We start from the raw sequence: 25,635 nt of genomic DNA on the forward strand, positions 1-25,635 counted from the left end.
AAATGATTACTACCAGGTATTTCTAAGTACTTTCATAACACGTAAAAAGTTTCTTAGTAGTATGTTTTTTCCTGAAATTAATTTTAAGTTATCTTTTAACTTAACTTAAATTCCAATGAATTATTCGAAAATTAGTCGAATTTAATAGTTCTCCGAAAAATTCAGATTAATTATTTATTTAGTAATTTGTGGCGAATTTTTTGTAGACAAAACATGTTTATTGTTACAAGCAATGACCATGACCTCATTTTATTCAGTTTACAAGAAAATATCGTTAATTTGCACTTCCTTTGTTTCCAGGATATTCATCGATGGAGATACACATTTTAATTCTTCCATAGGCTTCACAAATCCAGGTAAATTTCAGTAATTTATTAATATAACTATTCAATATCAGGTATGTACGTATCTGTGATATGCGTTACAAGAATTGTTGAATGAACTATTCTGTAACAATTCGTTAGGCAACTGTTTTTCACTGTCCTTTAAACGAAACTAATGCAGTAGAACAAATGTTAATTCACCACACCGGTTTGATCCAGATAAATAATGTTGACATTAAAAATACCTGAAAGCCAGGAATTTTGAAATTCCTTCTTGCTTTTGTTAAAAGGATCGCGAGTGTGTCGAGGGTATGATTTACACATTTACTAATAGGCTATTGAATAGAGGATTTTAAAGGAACTATGAAGTTCAAGGTATTTTATTACATGAATCGTTCAAATGGTCATTTTAGATGAAAAAGTCGCGGAGTGCTATTAAATTAGAGGGTGGAAATTGGAGATAGGGGTGAAAATGCACCCCTTTCTGTTTTTTAATTTTAGCTCGAAAATAAAGCAAAATTTCTGTATAATTCATAGGAAAAATTATTTAGACAATTGAATTTCCCATCGAAATAGCTTATTTAAAAAAATTAAAAGCAAAATTTTATGCAAAAAAATCGTTAATAAACAATTTGAAAAAAGCAAAAAAATTCGATTTTCTGATTTTTTTTTACTTTTTTGCCTCTAGTTTTTTTTTAGTAAAGATAGGTACAGGCATTGATTGCTTCATAGAAAAGAAACTAGATAATATTTCCTTCAAAACAAGAGGTTGTAAAGTATTTTTGGATGTAAATTGACTGATATATGGCCGCACAAACTTAGCCAATTATTCGATTTTCGTCGCGTTTACCCTTATACGTTTTAATTATCATTTTTTGCAAAAAAGCAAGGAAATAAGTCGTTCAAGGATTTTCATCACGTACTTCGAAGCCATTAAAAATGAAAAATGCTATTAAATTAGAGGGTTGAAATTGAAGATAGGGGCGAAAATGCACTTTTGCAGTTTTTTAAATATAGCACGAAAACGAAGCAAAATTTCGGTATAGTTCACAGGAAAAAATTTGTAGAGAATTGAATTTCTCATCGAAATGGCTTATTTAAAAAATATAAAAGGAAAATGTTATACAAAAAATCGTTAAATAAGATTTTTTTTACTTTTTTAATAAAATAATTTATTAAAAACTTGAGAATTTAAGTACAATAAAGGTGACAAGAGGAGAAACTCTTTTGTTTTTGACTTATCGAAAAATGTCAGTCTTTATAAAAAGTTCTGCCCCTCGCAGAAATGAGACTGTCATACAAACATCTTAGATTAGATATACAGGGTGCTCATAAATTAAAAAAACCCGAAAATACTCAAGAGAGAAGTACCATTATTATTATTTTACATAACATTTTTATATAACAATTCTGTTTTTAACCTCAAATAATGTCCTAATACAAATTTTAAAATCAAAATTTAGACACCATTAAAATATGACAGAATTTTTTTACTCTTTGGCGGACTTACAAAATTATTACTTTATTTTATGGGGAATTTAATTCTAAATCTTTTCTTAGTCCTGTTAGTTTACAAAAAACTTTGTCGTGTTCATCAAAAACACATATAACTGATAATTGTATTGTAAATGTGTTCTCTAAAATCACGGAAAATTCAAAAGCTGGCTATGAATTTAAACTTCAAACTTGACGATTAGGAAAAAAGTTGGAATAAGAATAATTTAATAGGAAAACAAACAACTTAAACCACAGAAATAACATACAATTTGCACTGATAAGTTATAGAAATTGTTCAAAATTATCACCGTTTTCTCTCAGACATAAATTTATTCTTCGTCGAGAATTGAAGTCTACTCTCTTCAATAACTGCTGATTGTCTCTTTCCGTAAAGAGATTCCACAATTCTGCTAGAGACGCAATTTGTGAGGAACGCACAAATTCTTTTAACGTTTCCCAAAGAAAGAAGTCTCATTTGTTGAGGTCTGGTGATCGTGGAGGCTAAACTTGTGGGCAATTATTTCCTCTTCCAATCCATTTATTTGGATACTGGTGGTTTAAAAAGTCTCTAACAATATTACTAAAATGAGGGCTTGCTCCATCATATTCACCAATGTTCCAGTCTGAGTTGTAGTAGCACCTCGTCAAGTAGGTAGATCCGGGAGAGTGTTTTGAAGAAATTCTAAATAATTGGACCAGTTGGGTAAATACCGATCAATAACACCGATCCAAACATTTATTTTAAGCTCGCGTTGGAAATGTCGAGGAGTTACTGATTGAGGGTTTACATCGGGATACTCATGATAGTTATGTAAATGTGTAATATCTCTGCGGGTGAAACAAGCTTCATTAGTATAGAGAATTTTCTTTTGAATATTAATGACTTGATGTAAAATAAACTGACAGAAATTCACTCGTTTAATCAAATCATTCGTTAACAATAATTGCACTTTTTGGATATGAATGGGTGTAGTAGATTACGTCTGATCACGTGGTGCATAGAAGTTTGTGATTTACCAGTTTGTCGAGATAGAATTCTAGTACTAATATGTGAGTCATCTTCAGTTGTATTCAAAATAAGTTCTTCGTCTTTAACACATTCCCGAGTGTTACTGAGAAACTTGCCTGTTTCTCGAACCCGTCTTTCAATATTGGAAAATGTTTCTCTAAGGAGGGCTACACTATTTGGAAATCTCCGATATTCTTCAACACTTCTGTAGTTTCCTTCACAGAAATTTCCTTCACTAATAGCATCATCCTTTATCAATCCTTCAGAATGCTTCAATTGAACTCTACTTACTGTCGATTAATGCTCTTGGTACACTCATATCGTGTACCAAATTTGGTTTTTCCAAGTTCAAGTATAACTGAGATATGTTTTTTTTTCGAAATTTGAAACCCCACTTTCAATACCTATAACTTCTCAGGGGTCCAGCTTAGTATAAAGGTAAGTTGCGTTAAATCACCATATTTTGGGTTTCCCTACATACCCCTGCTCTGTATCGGTTCTTATGCGAAAAGCCCCGTATATCTCTAATATGATATCACTAATAAACTACCCCTCAAAAAAAAAAAAAATCATAGCGGCTTGCATAGTGGCACAATTACTATAGCACTTAGTTTGCGGTATTTTTTATTTGATATTAGTGTAATAAAAAAATAACTAATTTATCTAAAAACAATACGTTACTTCACACTGGTTATAACTGTTAATATAAATAAATACAAACATTAAAAATTTGTGATACATCGACCAGTACAATCAAAATCATCGTCCTCTCCTATAAATCCAATATTTATGTTTTATTTGCATGTAATAAAGAGTATAAGTGTTATATAGAATATATTATTTAATAAAATGTCCATGATAAACCTTCATGGACTAAATAACCGGAATAATCGATAGAATATAAATTTTGTAATGAGATAACCTACATAATGCTTTGAAACCAGTGTATCCACTTTTATCAAACTATGTATTAAGGAAGTACGCTTTTCATAAGTTGCGTAATAAATGGAAAAAAAATCGGCAAAAATCGGCCATAAAATTTTATTCCTAGTAATGACAGGAACAAGACAATCGGAAGATACATTATGTAATTTTTTGTTGTATTTGGTTGAGCTGTAATTTCGATGTAATAAAAAAAACTATAACTTTAAGATATTAGCAGCTTTGTATTTTTTTATTGTCATAATTTCAGTAGCGTCTGCATTTTATATTCTTTATTTAGATTATTATTTTACGTATATACCAAATTAAGAAAATAAATATTTTATTTTCGGTAAAACTGTATAGGTACCTTTTTCCAACTACAGAATTGTTTTTAATATGCAAGATATTTCATTAACGTTCCTCTAGACTAGAGTGTTGTATGAATTTTAATTTAAATAACGTTTAAACGTTAGTACAATTATTCTCTAGTCTCTCATATGAATCGCTATACAGGGTGGTCCGAATTTTATGCAGAAAACTTCGGGGGCAGATAGATCTCTTTAAAATCTCTTTAAAATAGTATGTGTTTGCCTTATAAACATAGGTTAAAAAAATATTTTCTGATTATATCTCGTGAAATCTATTAACCGATCTCAATAAAATTTGGTACAGATAATGTATGATAGTAAGACTTGCATTCCCTAAAATATGAGCTCTAAAGGTTCAACCAGTGGTGTACAACTGGACAGTGATACCCCTTTTAAAAAAAACCTACACCATTGCATTTTTTATCCCCTGGAGGCCTAATGTACTATATTTACAAATAAGAACAATTTAAATCAAAATAATAATAAAAATATATTTACCAAGCAACAGCAACTAATGAGGAAACAAAATTAACGTTACGTATTTACAACAATTGTTCAAAATGCGAACCACCCACATCGATACATTTCTGACATCTTCTACTAATGGAAATAATTGAAGCTCATATCGTGTGGTGGTTTTCTTTTAATTCATTACACCCGTCTTCTATTTGCTGCATTTGTTGTGGTCTTCTATCTGTTGGAATAGAGTAAACTTTACTTTTCAGATAACTCCAAACATAGAAGTCCAGGGGGTTTAGATAAGGGCAATCTGGCTGGCCAAGACACTGGACCCTCTGCACCATTATGGTAGACATTGGCATTTGGTGTTCTACCAATCCATCGCCCCATATAATTTTAATTAAGCCATTCTTATATTATTCTCCCAGAACGCGCAGGAGCACCATCCTTTGTATCCAGCTATTTTGTCACATATTTAATGGAACATCCTATAATAATTCAAATAGATGGTTTTCTAGAAAGTTTAGAAATGACTGGCAATTTAGACGAGGTGGCAAGAAGAAATGTGCACAAACTTTATTACTAATTATTCAGAGCCATACGTTCATAGAAAATTTGGGTTAAAAAGACCTTGTTCGAATTTCATGAGGATTTTCTTGTGACCAAATATGCAGATTGTGAAAATTCACCATCCCTCGCCTTCGGTAAATGTAAATTTATGATTATTTTGATTTAAATTCTTCTTATTTCTAAAGATAGTGGATTAGGCTTCCAGGGGAAACTAAAACGAGCCAGGAACTTTACCTCACAGGTGGTGTGAAAGCGAGTGTAAATAATTTTGTTGATGTGCTTACAAATTGCACTTACTTTTAAGCATAAACATAAATATTCTTGTAATATTATGGTTTTAAGTGTCTGCCACAAGGGGATTGTATTGGTCTGAATAACTTGAGAACGGCGAATCTTAGGGAAAAAATTAAAGTCACCTTTTTTACGTATTTTGTGCATTAAAATATAAATCAGTTACAATGACATGTAGAAAATGCAGTGGCGTAGGTTTTTATTTTAAAGTGAATGACCGCTGTCCAGTTGTACACCACTGGTTGATTCTTTAGAGCTCATATTTTAGGGAATGCAAGGCCTACTATCATACACTATCTGTATGAAATTTTATTGAGATCGGTTAATAGATTCCTGAAATATAAAGAAAAAATCAATTTTTAACAACTTTAACACCCTGTATCTCTAAAACGGGGCCGTGTTTATAAGGCAACCACCCATTATTTTAAAGAGATCTATCTGACCTCGAAGTTTCTTGCTTAAAATTCGGACCACCCTGTATAATTAGTTTCTGATAAAGTTAATTACAAAATAATCCTTTTAATAACTTCTTAATTACCAGTAATCGACGTCATCCATGATTTAGCAAATTGATTCCTGCTGTATGTAATTCAACGAGGTAGACTCGTTATAAGAACTTTTCAACTTATTCTTGTAGTACCTCGATAAGTTTCGCTGATGATAATGAGTTCGTACCTAGTACCTAACCATGTATTAATCTCTCAGATAAAAATCTAAAATAAGTCGTGATTCTTAATTTATCTTTTGAAATTTTATTTAATTAGAAATATGTCTCCCTATATAAGAGTTACAATGATTAAATTGTTCCGATTTGTGACATCAACAAAATCTAGGGAACCAACAGTACCGAGAAATCGGCTAATTTAGAAATGAGAATTCGTGAAAAAAGAGCGAATTATCTATTACAATTGATGTTCAACAACACGATATTAGATGTTTCGCTGCTGTAATTCTAACAATAACAATTTAAAAGAACAATAAGAGGAAACTGGTTGTATAAGGTCAGGGAAAATGACTTAACAGAAATAACAACTCGACGAGTATGGATTTTCACGGTCGTTATATAGATATGATTTTTTGACGACTGGTTTTACCGTTTACTCCCGTACGTATCAATATAGCCAACCACATAAACGAACCTGCTCGTCGCAAAACAGACTGACTTTTTATAAAATATCTACGTAAAATAATAAATAAATAGCAGTTGTTTTCGTTGGTAAATGTAAAACGGGCTTAACTGAAATAAACACCAATTTAATTGCTGTGGATACTAAAAAGGTACGAAGTATAAACACTCGTTTCGTACGCTATTTATCCGTTGGTGTTAAATAAACTAAATACTTTCGGTCTGCTGTAAGTTGTTCGTACTACTGTGTACATTCTTACGACCATAATGTGCTGTTTATATGTAACGCGGTACGAAGTAATGTTTTTGAAGTCGATTTCAAGAAACCGTTTCAACTTACTATTCTTAAATGGTACCAATAATTAAAAATGTTTAAATAATAAATAAAGAAGAACAAGGTATGCTTCAAACTTATTAATGGAATAATTTGCTTTCTTTGTTTCATGTGAACAGTAATAGTTGCACGTTTGTTTTCAGCGCACTCTTTGTAAAAATGAATAATTTGGTATTGGCAAAAAAGTAACTTTTTGTTTTAGTTATACAAATTATTAGCCCAATTTCGAGACAACGTATCTCAAAACCAAGCGTTTTTAGACCCTTGTATCAATGTAGGGGCGGATCTGTCGAAATATCCCACTGCTTGGATGTAAGAGGGGGCAAGCTAATTTTTGCTGGAATACCTTCTGTACAACTCACATAATAATAATAAGTGTAGATCCCTAGATCTGGGCGAGGTCCGGAATATTTTCAAAATTGCAAAAATGTTTAAAAATTAAAAAAAAATACCTGTTTTATCTGAGTTTTTTACTTATATCTTGGAACCTATGCATTTTGGAAGAATATTGAAAAGGAAAAAAGTTTTGGAATTGAATTACCAAAATAATCAAGTTTTTTGGATTTTTTTAAAAATATTTTAATTGCTCCGAAGGCATTCTAATGTCGGTAAAAAAAACTTTCGAGTAAAAACAACACGCCAAATTTCATTAAAATCGGTTCGATAGTATTCGTAAAATAATTTTTTTGAAAAAAATTAAAAAATAATTTTCGAATTTTCAAAATGTTGCACATCCTCAAATAAAGCATCTAGATACTTCACAAATTTTTCACAATTTTTTCACATAGAAAAGACCGCTCAACCTTTCAAATGGTTTTTGAAAAATTGAAATCGGTTGATTAGGACGGCCACAGTAAATTTTTAAAGTTAACACTCTTTTTTATTTTTAAACAGTTAGATTACATTTATCAATTTGCAATTTAGTTTTTTTCAAAAATTATAATTTTAAAGTACTTGGAAAGACGCTCCTTTTTTTAAAAAAAGTTAAATTTACCGTTAATTTATAAACAATTTAGCAATAATCTTTGATCCAGTGGCTTCGTTTTTCCGAGTTCTAAGCTGGAAAAAATTATCATATCCATAAGTTACCGGCAAAATAGATAAATCAGCGGAAAAGCTGTCGCTCGCACGCGCGAAAAGTGACTCAAAACACGAAAAGTGGGGGAGGGGGCTCTCGCTCCGAGACTGAATTCGGAGGTTCAAAATGCGAAGGTACGAAAAAAATTGCATTATCTCGGCCAATAATGGACCAATTTCGATCTTTTTTTTTAATCCGATGTCTCGCGAGCCAAGGAATTCGAATATCGTAATGCCAACTGTTTAATTTGCAAATATTTTGTTATAAACAAAGTTTATTATTTACGCATTAAATATACTGTATATTTTATCCATTTATCCTAAGCTATTGCATTTTTTCAGTGAAAAAATTTGTTTACGTATATATTTCAACACTCTGAATATGAATATGTTTAGTTATAATTATTACAATTATTTAAATAATTTTTGTTCAAACAAATTAAAAAAAAAATATTTGGAAATGAATTTTTTTGATAAATACAGATAAAATTAAGAAAATATAGCACTTTAAAATTATAATTTTTGAAAAAAATTAAATTGCAATTTGATAAATGTAATCTAATTGTTTAAAAATAAAAAAGATTGTTAACATTAAATATTTACTGTGGCCGTCCTAATCAACCGATTTCAAATTTTCAAAAACCATTTGAAAGGTTGAGCGGTCTTTTCTATGTGAAAAAATTTTCAAGTATCTAGATGCTTTATTTGAGGCTGTGCAACATTTTGAAAATTCGAAAAAAAATTTTCAAAATATTTTTAAAAATGTTATTTTGCGAAAACTATCCAACCGATTTTAATGAAATTTGGTGTGTTGTTTTATTATACTCTAAAGTTTTTTTTACCGAAATTAGAATGCCCTCGGAAGATTTAAAATATTTTTAAAAAACTATCCAAAAAAATTCGATTATTTCGCCTTTTTTCATCAATTATTGCTATTTTGCAACATCGGTAATAAATATAAACATTTTTAACTTACAGTATATTGGGCAAAATTCAATTCTAAAACTTTTGTTCCTTTTCAATATTCTTCCAAGATATAAGTAAAAAATTCAGATAAAATAGGTAATTATTAAAACATTTTTGCAATTTTGAAAATGTGTCGGACCTCGCCCAGATCTAGGGATCTACACTTTTATTATGTGAGTGGTACTGAAGGTAATCCAGAAAAATTTGCTTACACCCTAACACATCCACCTCAAAATAGATCCGCCCTGGTCTAATGTGACTCTTTGAAGAAACGATTAAAGGAACAAAGCCTCCTAAAATTATGCCATCGGTTTAGATAACACCTTGTATAATATACAAAAAACAAACAGTAAATTTAATTTCGAGGATAAACGACATTAATACTATAATTCCCTTAGAATTAAAATCAATGGATCGCAATTTTTTTTTGTGTGGTCTCTGAAACGAGATATTATTTAATGGTTGTCTAAACGGGGTCAATGGGACTCCCGTCTAGCGGGCTCGTGTTTCGGATGTGCCGGTGCGCCGAATTAATTCCTCCAGCTAATCCCCACGACCTGGTGGAACTAATGAGCCACACGAACCCACCTATACATAGCCTCATTCTCGGATGCGTTTATTTTCAACCGTTGCACTTGATTACAGAACCGAAAGCCGCAAATAGAACAATGCCAGCGGTTCCGAATACGCATGTTGTCCCATCTACCGTTTAGAAAAAACAAATATTATTAACGACACTAGATAGGCAGCATGTCTAAATAAAAATTCAAAGGGAAATCAATACGCAGAAAAGCAGTAAAATAGAGTTGTATACAATATACATATTTTAATTGATTTCTAATGGCAATGTTTAATGTATAACAATCTTTCTAATTTTTACTCGCTGTAATATCGTTTACACTTACTATACAGGGTGTTCTACCAGCTATGACAAACTATGATAGATTAATTTTAAACATTTTTTCTTATATGATATATACAGGGTGTCCCAGAATAGCGTGTATAACGGAAGACCACAGATTCGTAGACTCAAAATAGGCAGATTTAGGCTAATTCACCTATATCCGAAATCGCTTCGTTTGGTCGCTAGATGGCCTTCATTATTATATTGTCATTTTGTTATTTGAAAGCTGTTGTATTTGAATGTGTATAAAAATAACGTTTTAATTCAGTTGCTAAGATGAATCAGTTATTTAATCCAAAAGAGAAAGTTGAATTAATTTTTCTTCATGTTAATGGCTTAAGTATACGCAATGTGTGCGCTGAATTCCACGCAAGACATCCCGATAAGTCTTTTCCAAATCCGGAGTTTTTAAGGACTAACTTAGTAAAACTTAAAACGACTGGTAGGATCTGCCAAAGGCTGAAAATCATCTTCGCAATTGAATTAAAACGTTACTTTTATACACATTCAAATACAACAGCTTTCAAATAACACAATGGCAATACAATAATGATATCTCCTTTCAAACAACACATTTTTTGTTTAATATTCAATGCTGTTTTAGCTTCTTTTAGTTCCTGCCGATTATTTTCGTTGTTTTTGCTGATTGTTCGAAAACGGCTACTCCAATAAGGATATGAGAGCATTTTTTATTTAGAATTTGAAGGTTTGTCAAATTATGTTTAAAAAATACGGTGTTGCCATTTAAAAAAATATCGTTTTTGTAGCTACTGCAGAAATCTGGCGACACCTGAAAGAATTATTTGTACATTTTTCTTAATCAAGTTATTTCCTGCAATTTTGCATTTGGAAGTACTAGTCTATCACTTCAAATAAAAAAGTTGGCCTGTCAGGTTTTAAAAAATAGCACTGTATACAAGGTGTCCCGTTCATGTTTCAAAAAAACTTGTGTGAAAGTTCCTCATGGGAAAATAATGGGGGTAGTTCATGTAACGTTTTTTTTTAGATGCCTTGTTTTTGAGATACAGTGTGTTGAAGTTATTACTTTCCAAATGGTTTTCCTTAATTATCTTTAAATCGGCTAAAGATAAAAATGTCAAAATTTGTACACGAGTAAACATCAACTGTGCGTTAAGAATAATGTGCAAACGGTTTCGTTCTGAAAAGCAGTGTCGCCGATACAGGCAGTTGGAGGGGTACAATCGAAAAAAAAATACATTAATAGTCAAAATTTATTACATTTCTAAACTCTAAAGCATACTACAAAAAAAGGTATACTTTTAGAAATTCGGTAGCATGTACCATTTTCGAGAAAAATTAAGTTGCATAGAACGAAATGAGGGACAATTTCAGTATATACTGTAGTATTTCGTGTTTTATTTAATTGTGCAGCTGTTTTGTTCTGTCTGTCTCGGAGTCTGTTTCCTAATATTTTTCTATTTTTATCATTTTTTTTAAGCATCCATGTCCATCAACAATTCAGTCCATTCAACAATTGTTTATTTTAGTAATGGTAGTGTAGTAGTTTGCAAAATCTAAAATCAGTTAATAATAGATAATTAATTACCATAATCTGTTTATTTTGATTTACTTTTTTAAATGTTAGTTTACAACAAATTGAAACTTAAAATAAATTTTAATTTTTTTTTAGTTAAAAAATATTTTACAATTTAACTGTTTCATGTGATACATAAGAAATTTAAATTATAGTTTTAAATGCAAATACTGTTGGCAGCTAAATGTCTTCAGCTCATTCAATAGTAAGGTCCTCTTTCAATTCAATATTTTGTTAATGTACTTGTGCCGCTTTACGTGAGCAAAAAAAATGCAACTTAGTTTTTCTCGAAAATACCGAAATATGTTACCGAATTTCTACAAGTATACCTTTTTTTGTAGTATCCTTAAGAGTTTACAGAACCGTTTAGAATTGTATTGTACCCCTTCAATTACCTGTATCGGCGACACTGTTTTTAAGAAAGAAACCTTAACGCACAGTTTTACCCGTGTAACATTTTGACATTTTTATCTTTAGCCAATTTAAAGATAATTAAGGAAAACCATTTGGAAAGTAACAACTTCAAACACTGTATCTCGAATACAGGGCGTCTGAGAAAAAAACTTAACATGGATGGACTACCCCTATTATTTTCCCAAGAGGAACTTGCACACAAGTTTTTTTGAAACATGAACGATTCGTTTTTGTTTAGAAGATACAAGCATTTTAATATATATAATTATTATTTGTGTTTAAATGCATTTTTCATTTAGTACTTTAACGGTAAGTGTCAAATGAATAAACAAAATGACAGAGATAATAATAATTATTGTTAGCAACAATCATTTTTATTTGTTTGATTGAAATATGAAAATATATTTTTTAAAATGCTTGTAATTTTTAAACAAAAACGAATCGGACATATAAGAAAAAATGTTTGAAATTAATCTATCAAAGTTTGTTATAGAGCCTGTTCAGTTTCAAATTAAATTTTAATTAGAACGTATTTTGTAATAATAGACCAGCTCTTCACAGCCAGCAAAAATTTGTCAACATATTTCAAAATATTTCGTCATCGTTAGAGGTTGAATCATAACACACCTGATTGCGATAATTCTCATAAATATGCCTTTCAGTAAAGAAAAATCTAAACGTAAAAATAAATTAAAAAATGAATCACGGAGCATAAGATTTTTCAACACTACATACAATAATTAACTACATTTCAACATCTTGAAAAAATTCTCAAGAAGTATTTTTGATTTGGTTCACCACCTACATCATCATCCTGGGATGTTTACTTATTTTTCTTCGTGGAATTTAGGTTTCCGTTTTAAAAATAAAAATTGTTTGCAACACATATTTAGCACCTCAAATTAAATTAAAAATTTGTTTGCAAAAAGCAGTCTTGGATGACTGTTTGATCTTGAAATATCTACTTATCTCTACTTAACATCGCTTTAACTTCAGATTACAGATAAAAATTGTAAAATAACAAATCTGTTGTTTGCTGCAAAATCCACTTTTAATCGTCCACATTAACTAATGCGTGAAAATTCGAATCGTAAAATTTCAAAATAGTTTAATTGTGCAATGAAAACAGTTTTTTGACTCTGGTTCTGGTTTGTAGTTCTAACAAAATTAATCTCAGTAACAATAAATACATCGCTTTGAAAAAGTAAATTACCTGTGAAATACACAATTATACTGTTGTAATAATCGATGTTTATACCGACTGCTTACAGATTAAGTACTAAAATTTCTTTCGAAATTGCAAAAACATACATTTTTCTGTCTAAAAAACAAAATCCAAATAATATTTGAACTCCATATTTCGCTTAACACTTGGTAAGGTAGATTTGTGGGTAATTTCAACTGTGATAATTGATAATGATAAAAGTAGAATACAAAATTCAACTGTAAACTAGTATTTATTTGAATTTTTAATATTTCCTCGTGAAATTGTTAACTGGAAATGAAACCAAAAATTGTTAAATGAACATTACTCATGCTAATGCTCCTTTCGCACAAAAAGGATCTACTTATACAGGATGATTCATTAATAATGCCGCAGGCCGCTGTCAATGAAATGTCATGTATTATTTATGTCAATTCTAAGCAACTTATAAATACTAGACAGTTTAGTTCTTCTTCGTTTGTGATTTTTTTCATTAAAATGCCGCGTCATAATGATTATTCGTTTGTTGAAATGAGAAACATGGTATGTGTGTATGCCCAAGAAAATTATTGTGGTCGTCATGCAGCAGCGAGGTACTTGGAGTTATATCCAAATAACAGACAACCTAACCACAAGCTTTTCAAGACGTTGTACGACAGATTAGGAGAAACGGGATCATTTCGCCCTAAACGAGACGTTGGAAGGCCTAAAGTATTAGCGGCGGAGCAAGAAGAGGATGTTTTAGTGCGAATTGCCGAAAACACGCAAACAAGCACACGCCGAATTTCATCAGCTACTGGTGTAAGTCAGCCTTCCGTCTTCAGAATACTCCACAAAGAAAAATTGTATCCTTACCATTTTCGTCCGGTTCAACAGTTGATGCCACAAGATCCTCCTGGTAGATTTCGGTTCGCACAGTTTCTTCGTCGGCAACAAAATGCTGACCCTACATTTTATAATAAAATATTGTTTACGGACGAAGCTACATTTACCCGGCGCGGTGTATTTAATTGGAGAAATAGCCATTCCTGGGAACTGGAAAATCCTCACTTGCCACGAGAACAACATTTTCAGCATGAATTCTCAATAAATATTTGGTGTGGAATACTTTCCGATAACATTTTGGGACCATTTGTGTTACCCCGTCCACTTAATGGGGAAAATTATTTAAATTTTTTAACAAATGACTTGCCACTCGTTCTTGAAAATATCCCCTTAAATTTACGGCAAACCTTTTGGTTTATGCATGATGGTGCTCCCGCACATTACTCCCGACCAGTAAGAGAATATCTTGATATAAGTTTTCGAAACCGTTGGATTGGTCGCGGCAGCGAAGTGCCTTGGCCTGCGCGTAGCCCTGATTTAAATCCCCTAGATTTTTATTTCTGGGGTAACGTTAAATCTTTAGTTTATAAAGATGTTATACATACTCGAGAAGAGCTGTGGGCAAAAATCTGTTAACATTATCAGAGACCAACAAAGAAGTCTCTTCAGTGTCAGACAAAATTTTAACGAGAGATTAAAAACATGTATTAAAAACAATGGTCGCCACTTTGAGAATCTTTTGTAATTAGACTTAAGCATAATAAAATGTTCAGTTGTTACTGTGTTTGTCTTAATTCGTAATTAAGACATCTTATTTAAAGGCGTACGTTCAAACAAATAATTTTGTAAAGAAATAGTAAATCGTTCTTATTTCGAAAACGGTTAAGTTTATCGATTTTTAACAGGTATATCTTTTTTATTTAGAATTGAACGTAGTTTAATAATTTCTTATTGGAAATTCAGATTTTTGAAGGACAAAAAATTAGATATATGTTTACTCCGACGGAACACTACAACTAGCGCATCCTAGATGTGATTGCAAAATAGTTACCATTTCCGTAATTACCACCTCAGAAAACATAGGTGTACAAACTTTCAAGAAAATCCGTTCAAAGATGCTCAAGATATTTAAAAAAATCGAAAATACTTTTTCAACTTTAACACCCTGTAGATCGAAAAACATTCGGATAATGCATGTTTGGCTTAATCGCTCTATTTTGAGGTCAGCAACATGCCCTTAAGCTCTGTCCCATTATTAATTAATCACCCTGTATATTATATGAATTAGGTATGTACGTGTGCCTTATTGTGCCTTGTTCTCAGTATAATGGCGCTGCAAACAGGTATAAATATTTCAAACTCTGTGATTTGGACGACTCTGTCGTCGTTTTTAATATTTTTCTGTTTTTGAATATCCCCACTAAAATTTAATTTATTTATTTCCTGACTTCCCTGATACTGTAAAATATCTACTGTAGCATGGTTTTATGAGCCTTTATGGACTACATAAAATATTAAAATTTCATTAAATTATACAAGTCCGATCAAAAGTTAAAGCTGAAAAGGTAAACCGCTAGGGTACCTCTTTGGGGTTCTATATCTCCTTTAAGGGGTACTTTAGGAATTTTTTTAAGGCAAACTAGGGTTATTTTGACCTCCCCAATACACTCCCGAAAGTATGCCATATACTTGCTAGACACCCTGTATGTTACAATATTCACATTGAATCGAAAGGGGGGTCAATTTTTTGAGTGCCTTGATTAACTAATCAGAAACGAGTGATCAAAGGTATTTACAACATTGATGACAATTCCCAATTGTTTCCAATGGAGGTAACAATTATTATTTATTATACAGGGTGGCCAAATGAAAACGAAACGGAGCCATTTTCAGGAACTGCGTCAAGATTGTAGAAAAACGCTCAGACCCGTCGATTTTAGATTAAAGGAGGACATTCTTTGCTGGTATTTTTGACTCCGCCACTTTAACCCCCATCAAGGGTAAGCATCACCCCAAAATATTTAAATTGAGGTTGAGTAATATTTCTTTTGAAAACTCTTACAATTAATTCAGACAGCAGACTTTACATTTTATAATTCCGCTCAATACTTATTAAGAATTTTGATTATAAAGTTCAAACTTATGTACAAACAATTAGTAACGATAAAAATGTCAGTCGTTCGAGGTAAGTACGCCAATGGTATAAATTTAGTATTTCTTGCGTTACATTGGTTTTTGGTGATTTGTTATCACTTTCGTAAAAAACGCAATTATAAAAAACAGAAATGTATGCTATACACGCACAATGAACGTAAAATTAGTGGATTCCAAATTATTTTCTAGTATTATTTGGAAGCGTTGGTTGGTAGTTTATTTAATTGTTTTTGAAAATTAAACACTATGGTTTATTCCATTGCGGAAAGGGTAGATATCATTTCGCTTTACTTTATGAACAATAAATGTGCGAATAGAACAGCTCAGCTATTTAATGAACAACATCAAGATCGACATGTCAGGAGGAAGTATGTTCTAGAGTTAGTAAAAAAATTTCAAGAGACAGGGAACGTAGCCAATAAAAAACGAGAAATTGAAAAACCTATTATAGTTAATGAAGCTAGTGAAGTTGCAGTTTTGGGATAAATTCATATTGATCCTACATTAAGTACGAGGCAGCTGGCATCTGTGTCTGGGATCAATCGAACTAGCATACAAACCATTTTGAAGAAGAATAAATTCCATCCATACAAAATATATTTAGTCCAGGAACTTCATGAGGATGATTATGACCGCCGTTTGCAATTTTGCGAAATACCTAATGAGTGAGCGAGCAAGGAACGATCCACAGTTTCTTTTTAACATCTGTTTTTCTGATGATCTGATGAATGCAGTTTTTTCTTGAACGGGACGGTAATTGCCGCTATTGGTCCGATTCAAACCCAAGAGTTTCTCACGAGGTGCATACACAGCAACCACAAAAATTAAATGTATGGGCTGGAATTTTCGGTGACCGGCTGGTGGATCTTTTTTTCTACCTGGTAATTTGACTGGCCAAATGTATTTGCAACTACTGGAAGGCGCTATTGACCCTGCCTTGACTGATATTATTGAAAATGTTCCAGAATATGATGATCATTTTTCAACAGGACGGTGCACCTCCACATTATCCGTTAATTGTCCGTCAGTATTTGGACCAACGTTTTCTACGGAATTAGATTAGGAGAAGAGGCAGCATTGAGTGGCCTCCACGATCACCGGATTTATCGCCCCTTGATTTCTCTTTGTGGGGATACCTAAAAAGGAAAATCTATAAAACAGAGCCAGCGTCGCTGGAAGATTTGCGTCAAAGAATCGTCGACGAATGCCGTCGAATTACTCCGGAAATGCTTCGGAATGTGCGCGAACGTGTCGAACAAAATCTTTATTCTTGTAGAGAAGCGGGCGGTCATCAGTTTGAACATTTAATCAACTAAGTAGTAAGTAAATAACTAAACATAATTTAAATTTTAAAATGTAATTTTTTACAAAGTATTGGGCGGAATTATAAAATTTAAAGTTTGTTGTAAAGAGAATTGTAAGAGCTTTCAAAAGAAATATTACGCAATCCCCAATGCCATTTAAATATTTTGGGATGATGCTTATCCTTGCTTGGGGGTGAAAGTGGCGGAGTCAAAAATACCAACAGAGAATGTCCCCCTTTAATCTAAAATCGACGGGTCTGAGCGTTTTTCTACAATCTTGACGCAGTTCCTGAAAATGGCTCTATTTGGTTTTCATTTGGCCACCCTGTATATAATCTGACATTGCATTAAATGTTGCGTGTACCAGTGATAGAAGAGAGAACAGCCTACTGTTCGTGTTTATGAGTATTTAATAAGTATTGTGACTCATTCTATAGGTGTATGTATAATAGTTTTATAATACTATTAAAGTAACAGAGAAGAAAGTCAAGGTTGCCATTTAATATCATAGTTAACTATTCATCCATGTATGTAAGCAGGTATTATGATTGTGGTTTATTACACCTGATACCTTTAATAATAATTTGCCAAACATGACTGTTTTCATTAGTTCATAATTCGAGAATCGTGGTTAAATGAAAGCCGATTGCATTGTAGAATTTTTTGCAATTAACCTATAAGGTGGCTTGCCTGAAGGAAATTATAAAATAAGAAAATATCTCTAAATTTTTCCGATTTTCAAATTCCTTTAAAATCTTTTGATGATTTCTGTATGTGATTGGATGATCTCATGAAGCAGTTAATACATGTAGGGAATAATAACAAAATACGAATAAGAGCGTATTATTAATACAAATAAATAAAAATATACACACTGTTTAATTTATAATAATAATAATATTATTATTATGATGTAAAAAAATATTTATGTTTATCGTGTAAATACAAAACTTCTTAGAGATAAATAAATAAGCTTTTATCCGGTGAGATATTTTTCCCTGACAGTGAATAAATGTAAAATAAATATTGTTATATTGTTAATATTTATTTATTTTTCTCAGTATTAGTTTTATGGCAAACCTAATTCCTAACTAATCTTTTGCACGAATATGTTCTTTATTGTTAGTAGATACTGAAATATATATATAAATATCAAATAAAGTTTTATTTTTTATTTAGATTCTAAATAATTATGTTTGTAAATATTGTAAAAAATAGGTTACTTTATAAAGGTATAAAGGGGGAGGTCAATTAGGTCGAATTTCGGCCCCTTTCATTTTTGGAAAAAAAAAATTTAATTATTTATGTCCAATGACTAATCGATTGCATCCTAAACGGGACCTCCCCCTCCTTCCTAGTCAGGATCAAAGTCAATTAGAGGTCAGATTGGGAAAAAGTGCATTAAATCAAAGGATATCGGAGTTTAGTTTGTCTGTATCGGGCCGTTTTAAGGTTGTTTCAAGGTAATTTCAAGGACAAATTGAGAAAAAGCCGAGCAATGAAGTCCGACCACATGTTATACTGGATTCTGGGGTCGCTGAGTTCGAATTCGAGGTCAGTTTGTCTGTATCAGGTTATTTGAAGGTCGTCTCAAGGTCATTTCAAGATCAAGTTGAGAAAAGTTTAACCGCATGTTATACACGTATTTGGAGTTTAACTCTGAGGTCAGTTTGCCTGTGTCAGGTCATTTGAAGGCGATTTTAAGGTCATTTGAAAGTAAATTTATGGAATAAACCCTGGAATCAGTTACCGTTCTTATAGTCGCCGAGTCCGAATCCGAGGTCCATTTTTTTCTCAAATCATCCGTGGAATGACCTTAAATCTGATTTGATACATATAATCGCACGTTGTGCGACCTTTAAATGGCCTGATACAGACAAGCTAACATCGCATTCTAACCTAATGACCCCAAAATCCTGTATAACATACGGTCAGACTTGATTGCTCGGCTTTTTCTCAATTTGACCTTGAAATGACCTTGAAGCAACCTTAAAATGGCCTGATACAGACAAACTAACCTCTGATTCGAACTCAGAGACCCAAAAAACCTACACTTCAAGATTCTTTGAGTTAGTGCACATTTTCCCAATCTGACCTCTAAATGACCTAAATGATCTTGATCCTGACTAGGAAGGACCCGTTTGGGGTCGATTGGATATAAATAATAAAAAGTTTTCTTTTTTTTTGGCCAAAAATGAAGGGGGCCAAAAACAAGCTTAATTGACCCTCCCCCTTTAATTATGTATGATTAAGGAAAATTTGTGAACAGCAAGCACCCTTTTTCCGTACTGCCAAAATTCAAGAAGCCACTAATCTGTGAGATATAAATCGAAATAGTTTATCACTGTCACGTAAAATCAAAGTTATGAAGAATAAATAAAATGGAAAACAATTTACTTTTGATGAACATACAGTTTTATTGTGAGATGCCACACTATTTTTTTAAATTAATCTGAAAAGATACAATAACTGAAAATATTTGTTGTTTAGAACGCGAATTATTTCGTACTTATATTTTTGAATGTCTAGAAAAGTACACAAATAAATCAAATAGACTGGGCGGAAGATAAAAATCTTTTTAGAGTGGCCAGTGGGCATTTTGTGTTCTAATTGATTTGTAATGTATCGTCTGAAATCTCTTTATGGAGATAGTTACTTACTGGTGTAAAATTTTAATGTATTTTTTGTTCAAGTCGATTTGTTGACTTGACGAATATGGATAAAACAACAAATTATAGAATGGTTACTTTTCAAAGATATATTTTTTTCTGAGGATAGGCAGACGTGAGAGATTTGTGTACAATTTTTAAGATTATTCTTATACAAATTTCATATCATTTTAGAAACTATGAGATAAAAAATGTATCCAATCGCAGAGTTAATAATACAAAACATCTTAGATTTACAAAACTCAAAATTGAAAATTGTTCAGTATAATGATAAGTAAAAACAAATATGTAAAAATAATTGAGTTTATTAACCAGTGTTATAATATTTATTTCATAATACTGATTTTTATTTTATATTTGACTTAAATTAATGGCAGATAGGTTTACAATTATTATTTTCAAAATGGCGGAGGTGCCGGTAATAGTGCATTGCCCTCTAAAATTACATAATTTTCAAAAACCGTTAATTTTATCGAATTGAAACAATAGTACCTTTCTCGAAGCAAAACATTTGGGGAATTTAGTAGAACTAGTTAAATGTCGGACACGTTATTTTCGTAAAAAAAAATATTTATTTTGTAACTGTTATTATCAGAAACTTTAAATATTCAGGTATTACGTAAACATAACATAACATAACATCCTGCATCTTCTAGTATTATTATAATTTTTCTGAACTTTCTAAGTTTTTGTTTAATTTTAAATGTTTCCAAAAATCCAAAATGTAAGTATGCATAAGATATCTAATCTCGGGAAACAAGAACCTTAACTGACGATACTGTGGGAAACAGCTACTCTACGCCTGAACTAGCATTGAATTATACCAGCAATATCCAGTAAACAGCTAATAATTAATAATAATTATTAAATATTAAAATTAAAAATCATAGGTTTATGTATTATTAATACGAAAACACATACCTGACATATTGAAATCTTTTGTATTCTTGTTGCTCTTCACCTCTGACAAGAACCAACACGTAAATATAACCGCGATAGAAAACTCTTACTATTTCCGTATTTTACTTAGGATTACTTATTCATGTGGTCACCTTGATGATAGGATTTTTTAAAAGTTTTTTTTTTAATTTATTTTAATTAACTTAAAATATTAAAAAGTAAAAATGCGCGTACTGCTGTCTACTATAAGAGGACACTTCTATGGATCTCACTTAATATATGACGCACGTCAAAAATATTTTAAAATATCGTATAAAGACGACATGTAGTACATCACATGAAAGAGGAAAAAACGCAATTTTTTATATCCACAGCCTGCTTCGATGACATTTTTTTTTGTCCGCATAGAGGGCTCAGCAAAGTACATACGATACTTCAAAAATTTGTTTATACCATCAATTTTGCCATCAAATTTTATTAAAATAAGTTTTCTGCATCTCTTAAAATAAAAATGGTTAGTCGGCCCTAAACTTTCGATATTTTTCCGGTTTTCAAATTTGTTTTTACAAGCATCAAGGCCTCAAAAATGCAACAAAAAATATACAGGTATGTATAAAGATTTTTGACTTGCATCATGTATTAAGCGAGATACATAGGAGTGGCCCTCTTATAGTCCAGTCACATTTTGGCTATCAATTTTTTCGGATGGAATGGATTGACGTGAAATTTGAACTGTAGCTAGGGAATAGCCTAAGAAACAAAAGTTATATAGTGTCGATGTGTGCTTTTACCCTAGGGGTGTATGCCACCCCTTCTGGAGGGTGGGATTTTTTTAATTAAAAATAACCTCATGATTCGATAGAGGAACGAATTCTAAGCAAAAAATGTTGAATGAATTTTTGTACAGTCAATACTTTTTGAGTTATTTGCGACTAAACATATCCATTTTTAGCCCAAAAATGCATGTTTTTCGCGAATATCTCAAAAACTACAAGTTTTATCAAAAAAATTATCATAAACAAACATGAAGGTAATTAAATAGCAAAGAGATTGCTTTTTAATTTTTGTAGATGGTATAGAACCCGAGTTTATGACTCCCAGAAGTTAAGTCAATTTCGAAAATAGCTCTAATCGAAACGTTCAACGTCCTGTAGCGGAATAATTAAAGGTTTTTCGAGGAAAACTTATATAACACTTATTCAAGTTCTTGAAAAGACCTTTAAATTGAGTGGTGGTAAAAGTCGTTAACATGAAAACTAATGAAGTTACAATCAAAATAAAATAATTGTCTTGATTTTTGAGAAAAAGAAAATCGGTATTAAAATTAATGACTTGACGGAAGAAAAAATTAAACGTATTCCTTCTGCAATTTAATTTATTTATGTATTAACAGTAGATTTTAGAAGCCTAAGTTTAAAAAATATTTCATTTACTTTTGAATAAAATTTTTCAATTTTTTAAAAAATCGCCTTTTTCAAAATATTTCAGAAACTCACAAAGTTTTAAAAAAAATGATAGAATAAGAAATTGTAGGTTTTTTGCTTTTTAAAAATTTTTTGCGACAGAGTTATGGCCGTTAGAAGCTCAAAACTAAGTTCCAAGACTCCCTTTCATGACCCCTTTTAGCTTACAAATCTAAAAAACGAAAGGCTCAAAAAAACTGCAAATCACAGAACTTAAAGTGCTTTAAATTCCCTACAAAATGGTTTTTTGAGTAAATTTATAACTTTAAAATTACAAAAGTTATGGTAAAAAAATTAATTGCAGTTTTTCGATAAAATTTTCGGAGCTGGTAAATTACCATCATCTTTGTGTATTTTGGAGCGCTTGTGAACTGATTTAAGTAAGTAATTTCATTACATACAGACACGTATCCGAGTTTACAATATGTACCTCTATGTTTGTGTACATTCGGATATTGGTCGAGGCCTCGAATTTAGGTTGACACCAAGCAAGAAATTCAGTATACGCACAGGTTGGTAGCATTACTTAGATAAAGTGCATGCGCTACATGCAATGCAGTGCATCCCTACTAATATTATAAATGTGAATGTAAGTTTGTTTGTTACGCTTTCACGCGAAAACTACTTAACCGATCATAATGAAACTTTGTACACATATTCTTGGAGGTATTAGAAGTAACATAGGATACTTTTTATTAAAAAAAATATTTTTTACGGAAGATTTTCTATCACTCTGCGAGCGAAGCCGCGGGTAAAAGCTAGTTCATAAATAAATTCTATAAGGGGTAGGGTTTTTTTATTAGGAGTAGGTCTTTCCTAAGGGTTTTTTGGGTGGCTGAAAAGTTGCAACATATCATAGATCATTTGAAAACCAATAAAAAGTTTATACTTCAGCATATGCATACCTTTAAAACATCTCAAGCTTTCAATAATATTTTTTTGTTTATTTTATTATAAGGGATTCTATTTTTTTTTGGCCATGGAGGGTAGTTTTTAAGGATATTTTAGGGTTGAAAAGTAATTAAATTTCATAAATTATATTAAAAAACATGAAAGGAACTTTATCCACTATATTTGAACACGAATTGAATCTTTAAAATACGTAAATCTGCGATTTTCGCATTTTTTTCGTACAAGGGTAGTTTTCACCCCCAAATAGAGAAAAGCACACATCTAAACAATATATGTTTAATACGTAAATCTGTGATTTTCGCATTTTTTTCGTACAAGGGTAGTTTTCACCCCCAAATAGAGAAAAGCACACATCTAAACAATATAACTTTTGAAGTGGGGGGTCAGATGAGCTTGTATGCAAATTTTCAGGAAAATCCATGCTATCCGAAAAAATTATTTTCGCTTTCAGTGACTAGACTATTACAGTAGACAGCCATATATAAAAAAATAATAAAAAAATCTAAATTTTGGTGACATTCAATCCTCACATATTCGGACATCCCTTTCTATTACATATACATATTTATGGAGATATATTAATTTGTAATACCATCGAGATGTTAACTTATGAAATACCTGAAATTTAAAGTTTATAATATTTATAATTAAAATTATATTAAAAAGAGAGACGAATTGAGTTTAGTGATATTGCAAGAATACTAAAAGCATTTATTCAAGGGCGCTTATCGTTATATAACTTTTCTTGTAACTTAACCAGCTTTGTATCTTTTCTTAATTATACATAGAAAAAGCATTGAAATATTTGATATCTTTACCCCCACGTCACTATCATATTTCAATCGTGTAGTACATTTAGCTAAAAATTACGTTATTAATAATAATTGTATTTGTTCTCCTCAGAAACTAACCAATATCAGTAATAAGCTGTAAAAAATCAACGAATAGAAAGATTTGTTTATTTTCAAATGTATTAGTCACAAAAAATAACTATCTGTATAGATGCGAGTGTTCCAATATTTTCTCTTGAAATTATTTTTTTGTTCTAAAATATCTACGCAAACGCGATTTCTAAAATAGAAATAGGTAGAAGTCGCTGAACTTTTTAGAATAGACCGGCTTAGCAATACGATTTTTTTTTGAGAGGAATGCCCTCCGCCTCCTATATATAATTTAAATATGGCATTGACAATGAATATTAAGTTGTTATTAGAACTGCAGTGATATTGTTATTAATTTGATTTCTTAGCAGGTACTTATTATTCTTAATCATATTTGATTGTTGATTATGAAGTAAGTATACACGAATATTTATTTAGTTTTTCTGTAACATGTGTTTGAAAATTTATGCACATATACTCATTTACATGCTACCTACTTACAAACAAGAAAGGAGAAAGAATACGGTTACATTCATTACTTTCAAAGATTTGGTATGTATCAAAAGAAAACCGTAATTCCTCGGGGGGACATAAATCATGAAAAAAGTTCTTTTGCCACGTATTACCCATTCGTTCTGGAAATGACGCCGACAACCGAGTGAATTATATGCCCCTGAATTTAATCATAAGATTAATCTTTTGATTAACTTACAGAATTCTGCACATTTCCGCGCGTATTCTTTTTTAGAAATAAATCATTCATTTTTAGTTAGCGTGAGATAGTAGCACATTTTATCTTAAACAAAAGTCATGTTACATGAAAACAACTAAAGAACAATGTGTTAATTATTGTGTTACATAAATTAAATTTCACTTATATAAGTTGACAGTCCAACAAAGAAACACACAAAAAAGTCCATTTAATTTCAGAATGTTTGATATAGGTATATACATTACAATTTACGCACTGTGTGTTTAATAATATTTATATATGTGTATATTTGTGGAAAGTTGGATAACTTGTTTAGATAAAATATTCAAACAATAGCAACAAGCGGTTTTTTTATAATATTAACCTTAAAATTATTTGGTTATATTTAGTATACATTGTATACGAGGTGCTGTATGTAATTTTGATATCTAAATATGTCAGTAAATGTGGGAAATTCTAATGGTGAATATAAAATATTTTAGACTTACCACTTACCAATTTATAGTTTCGAAGCTTTAAAATTACTTACTTTTATTGTAAACTGATACAACAGTTGATTGTCGTGTTTGAAAACAATGTATAATATCTCCAATTTCGTGTAACTAAAAATAGGTATAGGGACCTACTATGCGCAATATTATCCATTTTGCTCGTACCTGCACTTTTAGGCCAGGATATGTAGAGTTGGACGCGACTTTTTGTTTCGGCAAGCTGAATTTATCACTATAGATGAGATATTAACATACAATAACATATTAGTTTCCACAGTCATAAAAATGGGGGAAGATTGTTTA

General features: G+C 31.2%; 1 protein-coding gene across 5 annotated transcripts in view; it reads left to right on the forward strand.

The window, feature by feature from the left end:
• The window catches only part of LOC108917939 (F-actin-monooxygenase Mical), a 210,311-nt gene that overhangs the window by 54,521 nt on the left and 130,155 nt on the right, over positions 1-25,635 (forward strand). For 4 of the 5 annotated variants that reach the window (XM_018724753.1, XM_018724751.1, XM_018724752.1 and 1 more), the window contains one exon: positions 301-356. The exons of the other annotated variant lie outside the window; for it this stretch is intronic. The gene's annotated coding sequence lies outside the window, so the exon portion shown is untranslated. The remainder of the gene's footprint in view (positions 1-300; positions 357-25,635) is intronic. 5 annotated transcript variants of the gene reach the window in all.

Source organism: Anoplophora glabripennis, unplaced genomic scaffold, assembly GCF_000390285.2.
Source record: "Anoplophora glabripennis isolate ALB-LARVAE unplaced genomic scaffold, Agla_2.0 scaffold66, whole genome shotgun sequence".
In the NCBI taxonomy this organism is placed as follows: domain Eukaryota; kingdom Metazoa; phylum Arthropoda; class Insecta; order Coleoptera; family Cerambycidae; genus Anoplophora; species Anoplophora glabripennis.